The sequence below is a fragment of the Labrus bergylta genome, chromosome 3, assembly GCF_963930695.1.
Source record: "Labrus bergylta chromosome 3, fLabBer1.1, whole genome shotgun sequence".
Lineage (NCBI taxonomy): Eukaryota > Metazoa > Chordata > Actinopteri > Labriformes > Labridae > Labrus > Labrus bergylta.
In genome coordinates, this window is record NC_089197.1 from 2,425,962 (window position 1) to 2,433,898 (window position 7,937).

The 7,937-nt window shown below is 42.2% G+C and overlaps 1 pseudogene; it reads left to right on the top strand.

Moving 5' to 3' along the window:
* Nucleotides 1-3,426: 3,426 nt before the first annotated feature.
* Nucleotides 3,427-4,259, top strand: LOC136178545 (gastrula zinc finger protein XlCGF57.1-like; annotated as a pseudogene).
* Nucleotides 4,260-7,937: the final 3,678 nt, after the last annotated feature.

Here is a 7,937-nt window from a genome sequence, read left to right on the forward strand (position 1 = left end):
TCTCCCGTTTTATTTTCCGGCATTTCGCCGGGCCCTGTACTGCTGCTGCCTTTCAGCTGCTGAAAGATTCATCTCCCTAGAAGATAAATGACTGACTTCCTTATCCTGAAATTGTATAACACAGATGTACTTGTTGCAGTAAAATAACCTAGAATCAATAATAATTATCAATAATATCAATTATTGCCAAATACTTAAATGTGATATGTGACTCTGTTACGTATCGTCAACTCTGTTACGATCAAATTGTTTAAAACATAAACAGAGTTGACAGTAACAGAGTTGACATTTTCCACCATTTTGTACTTTTACTCCTTATGCTAACCTCACACCAGATATCAGCTAGCATTTCTTAAAACCAAATTTAATAGATTTTTATCATATATATACTTTTTCAATTGACTGAGATAATCACTGAATATTAACACAACAGATTTGACGAAGAATTAATCTACTGTTGATGATTTCTCAACATATTACTAAATAATGAGAGAAGAAACATGGACATACCTCACTGTCTTCCAGAGGTTTCCCACCACAGGAAGTGACATCACTGTGCGCTGGTCAAATGCGTTTTATGGGAACACTTTGGAGATTTAATGCAGTTTTATAACAGAGGTAACAGAGTTGACGTGAACATACGGACAGACAAAAAATATATATACTACTGTTCTAAGTTAAATTTTAAATAATACAGAAATGTAATATTTGGAAGTGCAGAAGAACCTCACAGAGCTGGTCTGCACAGTCCTTCAGGAGTCTGGAGCTGATGCTGTCGGGACCTTTTGGCCTTCCTCGCCTTGATCTTCCTCAACTCACTTCTCACCTGATCAGCTGTTATGGAGAGGCCGTCGGTGGAGGAGGAAGAAGAGGAGGAGAGGGTTGTTGAGGGGGGTGGCAGGGTACTCAGGGTAGTCAGATGGAGTGTCTAAAAAGCGGGTTGGTCTGCGTTCTGGAGGGTGGAGGTGGGGTTGGGAGCAGAATCAAATCTATTGAAGAACAGATTCAGTTCATTTGCCCACTCCCTGTCTCCTGCTTCAGGGCCCCTCCCACACCTTCTGCTGTGACCTGAGATGTTATTCAGACCCCTCCAGACGTCTCTTGCATTTTTCTGTTGTAAATGCTCCTCCATCTTTTCCCGGTAGCTGGTTTTCCCCTCCTTGATTTTTTTGAGCTCCTTCTGCACCCTCCTCAGCTCCTCTCTATCTCCAGCTCTTAAAACCTTCTTCTTTTTTTGAGCAGGGTTTTCAGCTCAGGGGTCACCCAGGGTTTGTTGTTTGAGAAACACTGTATTTTTTTGGTGGGTAGTGTTCTCAACACAGAAGTTTATGTAGTCTGTGATGCAGTGGGTTAAACCGTCGATGTCCTCCCCATGTGGGCTTCTCAGCACCTCCCAGTCAGTGGTGTCGAAGCAGTCCTGCAGCGCCTCAGTGGCCTCCTTAGACCACTTCTTCACATACCTGGTTGTGGGGGGTTGTTTTTTCACCATAGGTATGTAAATGGGCTGCAGTCTCACCAGGTTGTGGTCTGAGCGGCCCAGAGGGGGGGAGGGGTGATGATCTGTATGCATCCTTGGTGTTTGCATACAGTAAGTCCAAAGTTTTATTGTCCCTGGTATGGCAGTCAACATACTGAGTGAAAGTAGGGAGAGTGGCAGACAGGGAAGCGTGATTCAAGTCTCCTGAGATGAGAATAAGAGACTGGGGGTGTGATGTCTGTAGCTGAGACACTACACTGTACACACACACAGACACTTGCACACACACACAGGTGAGCACACTTTCACCAGCGGAGGCCTGGGTGTGCACAATAATAAAAAGTCCTCAAGAACCATCAGAAAATAAAGTAGGCCGCTTAGCTTACTTCAGACTTTTCTGGGCATGTCTCTCTCTCTGCCATTACTCAGAAAATGCGCTGTGACCATGCTGCATTCAGGGGTGCTCAGACAATGAGAGATGCATTCAGGGTGCTCAGAAAAGGGAGTTGCAGGAACAAAAACTAAGCTAGACAGACCGTTAAAAGTTGAAATAATTGTTTTGACTGCTGTTATTCAAAGAAACACATGAACACCATGATCCCTTTAAGGGTCTGTGCCCCCCACCCCCCATGGTGTTTTCATGAATAAATTAAAGGAATCTTTTTCAGTTATTTCAAAATGTTTCTTCAGTCTCAATTTGTAAAATAAATCGTGAAAGAATCGTATCGCGAACCCAGTCTCGTGAATCATTACATCCCTACATCAAAGTGTGTGTAAGAACATAGTTTAATGAAAAAAGTCTTGATTTTTTGTATTAAAAAAAAATGCAAATAATTGTTGCAATTTCTGCAATTTAATTGCAAAAACTCTCTGTTGGACACATATCTTATTCTTTCCTAAAGATTGAGCTAGCTCAGCACTTTGGTGTGTGAAGAGGTAGTATCTGACATAATCAGGAAGTGATCAGCAGCACATGGCTCATTTACATAACGCCAGCCTTTCTGTTGCCGTTTTGGAAATGAGCCACAGGTCGGTTTCGAACCTTGGCTGCCCGCTCTCCAGGACTTAATGATGAGAAACCTCAATCTTCACAGCCTTAGACAAGTTCCTTATTTTCTTTCAAAATAAAGGTAGGTTTGTATCCAAAAAGGAAGTAAAGTAACCTAAGCTTAAGGCATTACAAAATAAAAGCATTAAAAACGTTTTTTAAATGCAAAATGAGTGAATTCCAAACATGATTAAAATGTGATCAATTCTAGTGAACTATTGATTTTCAGCCTTTAAAAATGAAATCATTTGACAGCCCTTATTAATATTTAAAAAGCAGTTTAAGTACCGTTAATGTTTGTTTACTGTGTCCTGCAGATGTCCAGCAGCTGTTGGTGAGTAAAGAAGAGCTTCCACCTGAGCAGCAGGAGTGGAGCCACATTCTGGACCAGGAGGACACTAAGCCCCAACACATTAAAGAAGAACATGAGGAACTGTGGATCAGTCAGGAGGAAGAACAGCTTCAAGGACTGGAGGAGGCTGATACCACCAAGTTCCCCTTCACTCCTGTCTCTGTGAAGAGTGAAGATGATGAAGAGAAACCTCAGTCCTCACAGCTTCATCAGAGACAAACTGAACAGATGGAAACAGGAGTTGATGGAGAGGACTGTGGAGGAGCAGAACCAGAGAGAGACTCAGATCCAGAGAGACGTTTACAACCAGAGACTGAGGTCGAGACTGAAGACTCTGGTGAACCTGAGACTGATGACAGTGATGATTGGAAAGAGACAAGAGAAGATCTGTCAGAATTAAACTTGAAAAATAACAAACTAAAGACTGGTAAGAGACAACACAGCTGCTCGGAGTGTGGTAAAAGATTTAACCAGAAAGGGCATCTGACCACACACATGTTAGTTCATACAGGAGAGAAAGCCTTCAGCTGCTCTGTTTGCAGTAAAAGCTTTACCCTTAGACAAAGTCTGACCACACACATGTTAGTTCATACAGGAGAGAAAGCCTTCAGCTGCTCTGTTTGCAGTAAAAGCTTTACCCAAAGACAACATCTGACCACACACATGTTAGTTCATGCAGGACAGAAAGCCTTCAGCTGCTCTGTTTGCAGTAAAAGCTTTACCCAAAGACAACATCTGACCACACACATGTTAGTTCATACAGGACAGAAAGCCTTCAGCTGCTCTGTTTGCAGTAAAAGCTTTACCCAAAGACAACATCTGACCCAACACATGTTAGTTCATACAGGAGAGAAACCCTTCAGCTGCTCTGTTTGCAGTAAAAGCGTTACCCTTAGACAAAGTCTGACCAGACACATGTTAGTTCATACAGGACAGAAACCCTTCAGCTGCTCTGTTTGCAGTAAAAGCTTTACCCTAAGAGGAAATCTGACCACACACATGTTAGTTCATACAGGAGAGAAACCCTTCAGCTGCTCTGAGTGTAGTAAAAGGTTTAACCGGAAAGAGTCTCTGACCAGACACATGTTAGTTCATACAGGACAGAAAGCCTTCAGCTGCTCTGTTTGCAGTAAAAGCTTTACCTGAAGAGGAAATCTGACCCAACACATGTTAGTTCATACAGGAGAGAAACCCTTCAGCTGCTCTGTTTGCAGTAAAAGCGTTACCCTTAGACAAAGTCTGACCACACACATGTTAGTTCATACAGGAGAGAAACCCTTCAGCTGCTCTGAGTGTGGTAAAAGGTTTAACCGGAAAGAAATTCTGACCAGACACATGTTAGTTCATGCAGGAGAGAAATGCTAATCCTGTGCAATGGTAAAACTGATCTAAAGGATTCCAACTTCACATCACTATTGTGTATATAAGACAAAAAAGAGATAAAAGACATAAATCTGTCTCTACTTTTTTGACATTGAAGTTTTGCTGACATATGAACCAGTAAGTTGGGATCAGCTATGACGTGTGTTTATGAAAGTGTTTATATGAAACAGTTACAGTGTAAGGATTCTTCTTCTCTGCTGATATCTTCTTCTTTCTGTCACTCTGTTTCCTTGGAGGCCTCTGTGTTGGTTAGCAGAAGTTCTTCAGACAGCTCACGTGTCACCTTGTAATAAATAAACTGATGTAGAGTGAGAAAGACTTTCATCTACTTGTGTTATTTTGTGTCGAGTGCCTAAAGTCTCTTTGGTAAAGAAAAGGAACTCAGCAGATCCTGATGCAGAGTGACCACAGTCAGATCAGGTCCAGGTTTATTTAACTGAAAACCTTTAACCCTTAATAAGAATCCTGCAGTCAGAATACAAAATAAAGAAAATCTCAATGACACCTGAACATGCACAGGATTAATTAAGAGTGCAGAGGCCACTGGGCACCTAACTGCTGCAGCCTTTGATCACAAACTGAATGACAACACTTGTAGATGTCATCTGGCATTCTGCATTTACTCAACATATTGTTAGAAGAAACAATAGAAATGCATTATAGCCTTCAGTGTGTATAACTAAATGGTATATGGAAAAAACACTTCAATTGTGTGTATATTTGTTCTGTTATCATTTCTCTCTTTGGCTTCCTTTTTGCTGCTTCACTGACTCCCCCAGTGCATCTCTGGCAATCCGATGATCCAACTCCACTCTGACTCTCCCGGAGTTTGCTGGACATACTCAGGGGAAGAAGGAGCTGTTTAAGGGTCGGTGGGCAGGCCAGATACCAGGTCCCCCGGTTCACTAACTTCACGGCTGAACATCATGAAGTTGGGTGTGAAACTGGTAGCGCTGTGCCTGGTTGCTCTGTAAGCCATGACAGCGTAGGGGATCCTAAGGTCTCCGTGTCAGCGCTCGGCTGTTGTGGCCAGAATCTTCTGCAGGGTGGAGTTAAATGTTTCTACCGGTCCATCAGACTGTGGTCGAAAAGGTGTGTTGTGCATTTTCTCAATAACAGTGAGCCCATTTTCTAGAACACCTCGGACTCAAAGTTCCGACCCAGATCACTGTGCACTCTTTGTGGTGCACCATAACCACACACCCAGTCAGTGCTCTTTCTGCTGCCTTGTGTTTCTCCCCACTCAGGTTGCCTTCAGGTAAAGAGGGGCGGAGCCACTTCATTTGATGTTGTGCACCTGGGCACACAGGGCCTCAGTATTTAAAGTGGCTTCTTATTGTCTGTCTCTCGTCAACACTACACACATTCACCATTACAATCACCACTGATTTACAGTTTGCACATTCTTTGATTAGGAGGATTTGCCTGGGTTGTGAGAAAATGTGGGTTTGTCTGACTTCTGAACTTGGATTTGGCTTGATACTTGGTAGTTGTAAATCTAATTAGTTGTGTATCAGATTGTTTGTGTAGTTTGTTTGGAACTTGATCTGTGTAGAGTGGTAAGTAACCTCTCTGACTTGTTACTGGTACAATTTGTTTGAAGATTTAACGATTTGACTTTCTTCAGAGCATTAGTTGTACTTGTTAGTTTGACCGTCATTTTGATTAATTGATATTTAAAATTACAATGGTGTAACAAGGTTTGTTGTTTGAGAGTTTTATTTTTGAGCACCCTGATCAGCAAGCCGCCGGGCAAGCAGGACTTGCCACTTTGTTATTTTGCCTTTTTTATTTTTGGTGGTAACTCTGGGGAGGGGGTGCGCCAAATTCAGTATGTTTCAGGTGACTCGGTCAGTGGTCTTCAGGGATGGTGTCCGAGTTTGGGAGACGCCTCGAGCTCGACAAGCCATTGAAGAAGTGAGGCTTAGGTGAGTTAGTTATTAGTGTAGGTGTTGGGTGTCTCCATAAAGCTTGTAAAGTAAAGCAGCATATTTTCTTTGTTTGTTGGACTGATTACCTTGCTACATTACATTTTCTGAGACGTTTGGTTAAGTTGGTTTTTAAACTTGGTATTTAATCAGTGGTAGACTTGACTTGGGATTTTGACAATGGTTTCTGTGTATGAGTAACAATCCTATGAAAGCTAATTTTTTTTAGGGGCAGGCATTACACCTCGTTTTGTTGATGCAGGTTTAACATTTGAAACAAAAAATAAAAAACTAGAGCTTGAAAAGTACAAAATGCAACTCATTAAAGAGGGTACATTTGCTTAAATAAACTGTACAGAAGCTATACACTGTATTAAAGCAAAGATATAATACAAAAAATAATAAAGGTGAACACTGTACAATGAAATGAAAATATAAATATGTTTTCTGAGAAGTCTCCTGACAAACACACGGCGTGCGTATAGACTCAGAGACGCATGTTCTCTGAAGTGATATTCAAACCAAAGCTGTTTTATTTCATGTGTAGTGAATTATTTGAAACGTATCTCCTGGTACCAGCTGGTGTATTTGTAGTTTATTGTAAGGCCAGAAGCCAGAACAAGGTGTTCTATGTTATTGCTCTGCCTCCACATGAATGATAAAGTTCACGTGTTATTTGAAGTCATGTGGTGTTTGTTCCATCAGAGCTCGTCTGTGTTTCTCCTCAGTGCGTCCCCCACAGCACCGCGATCAGTTTAGACATCCTGAAGACGATCGAGGAGAACTTGGAGATGGAGGAATGGGTGAAACCTGCCGACGGCTCGCGCCCACTCGAAACAAAACATACACGAGGGACACTATAGAAGCTTAGTCTAATACTAAAGCTGCCGTTTTGTTTTGACTCCCAGGAGTGACCTGGCTGACGCGCCGTACTGTCGTAGGTCAATACGATCCCGTTTGCTGTTTGTCGATCAATAAGATTTCTGCAGTCGTGTCTTTGGTTTGCAGCATAATACAATCCATTTATTGCAGCACCATGAAGTGAATACAGCGTCCATCAGTTTCCATTCTTTTGAACTAAACAAACAAACAAACAATACAGCTGTGGTTTCTCCATGCCGCCTGCCGCCTCAGCGGTCAAAAACCATAAGCCCTTCTGGGGTCAAACACCTCCCGTACCTTGACAAGTGACGTACATATATACCTGTGACTTAAACAATAGGACAGCGACACCCAGTGGCACAATAGTGAAAATGATTTACAGCTTGACCCAAAAACATGAATATGGCTCTTACACTCCGGTCCCTAATTGTTAGTGACAAGTGGAGCTAACATTTCACAAAATACAAACAAAGAGCCACAAACAAAAACAATGCCATTAATGCATTATCATTAAACATCTTCAGCTGCATTCAATAGACAAAGTTTGGTGACTGGTCTTTCCAACACATTAGACTTTGTTTTAAGGCGAACAGACCGAACAACACCATGTTTGTCAGGAAATGTTTTTCGATCACTCGGCCGAGCAGCCAAGAGCCACGAGGGGCAGTTGAATCCATGACAATGACAATGTCTCCAGGCACAAGACTCCTCCTTTCTCTGTTCCACTTTTGCCGTTCTTGAAGCAGAGGGAGGCACTCCTGAACCCACCGCTTCCAGAACAGATCCCAGATGTATTGAACCTGTCTCCACCTTCTTTTGGCATACTGGTCCTGTTTCACAAACACAACCCGCAAATTATTCTTCCTG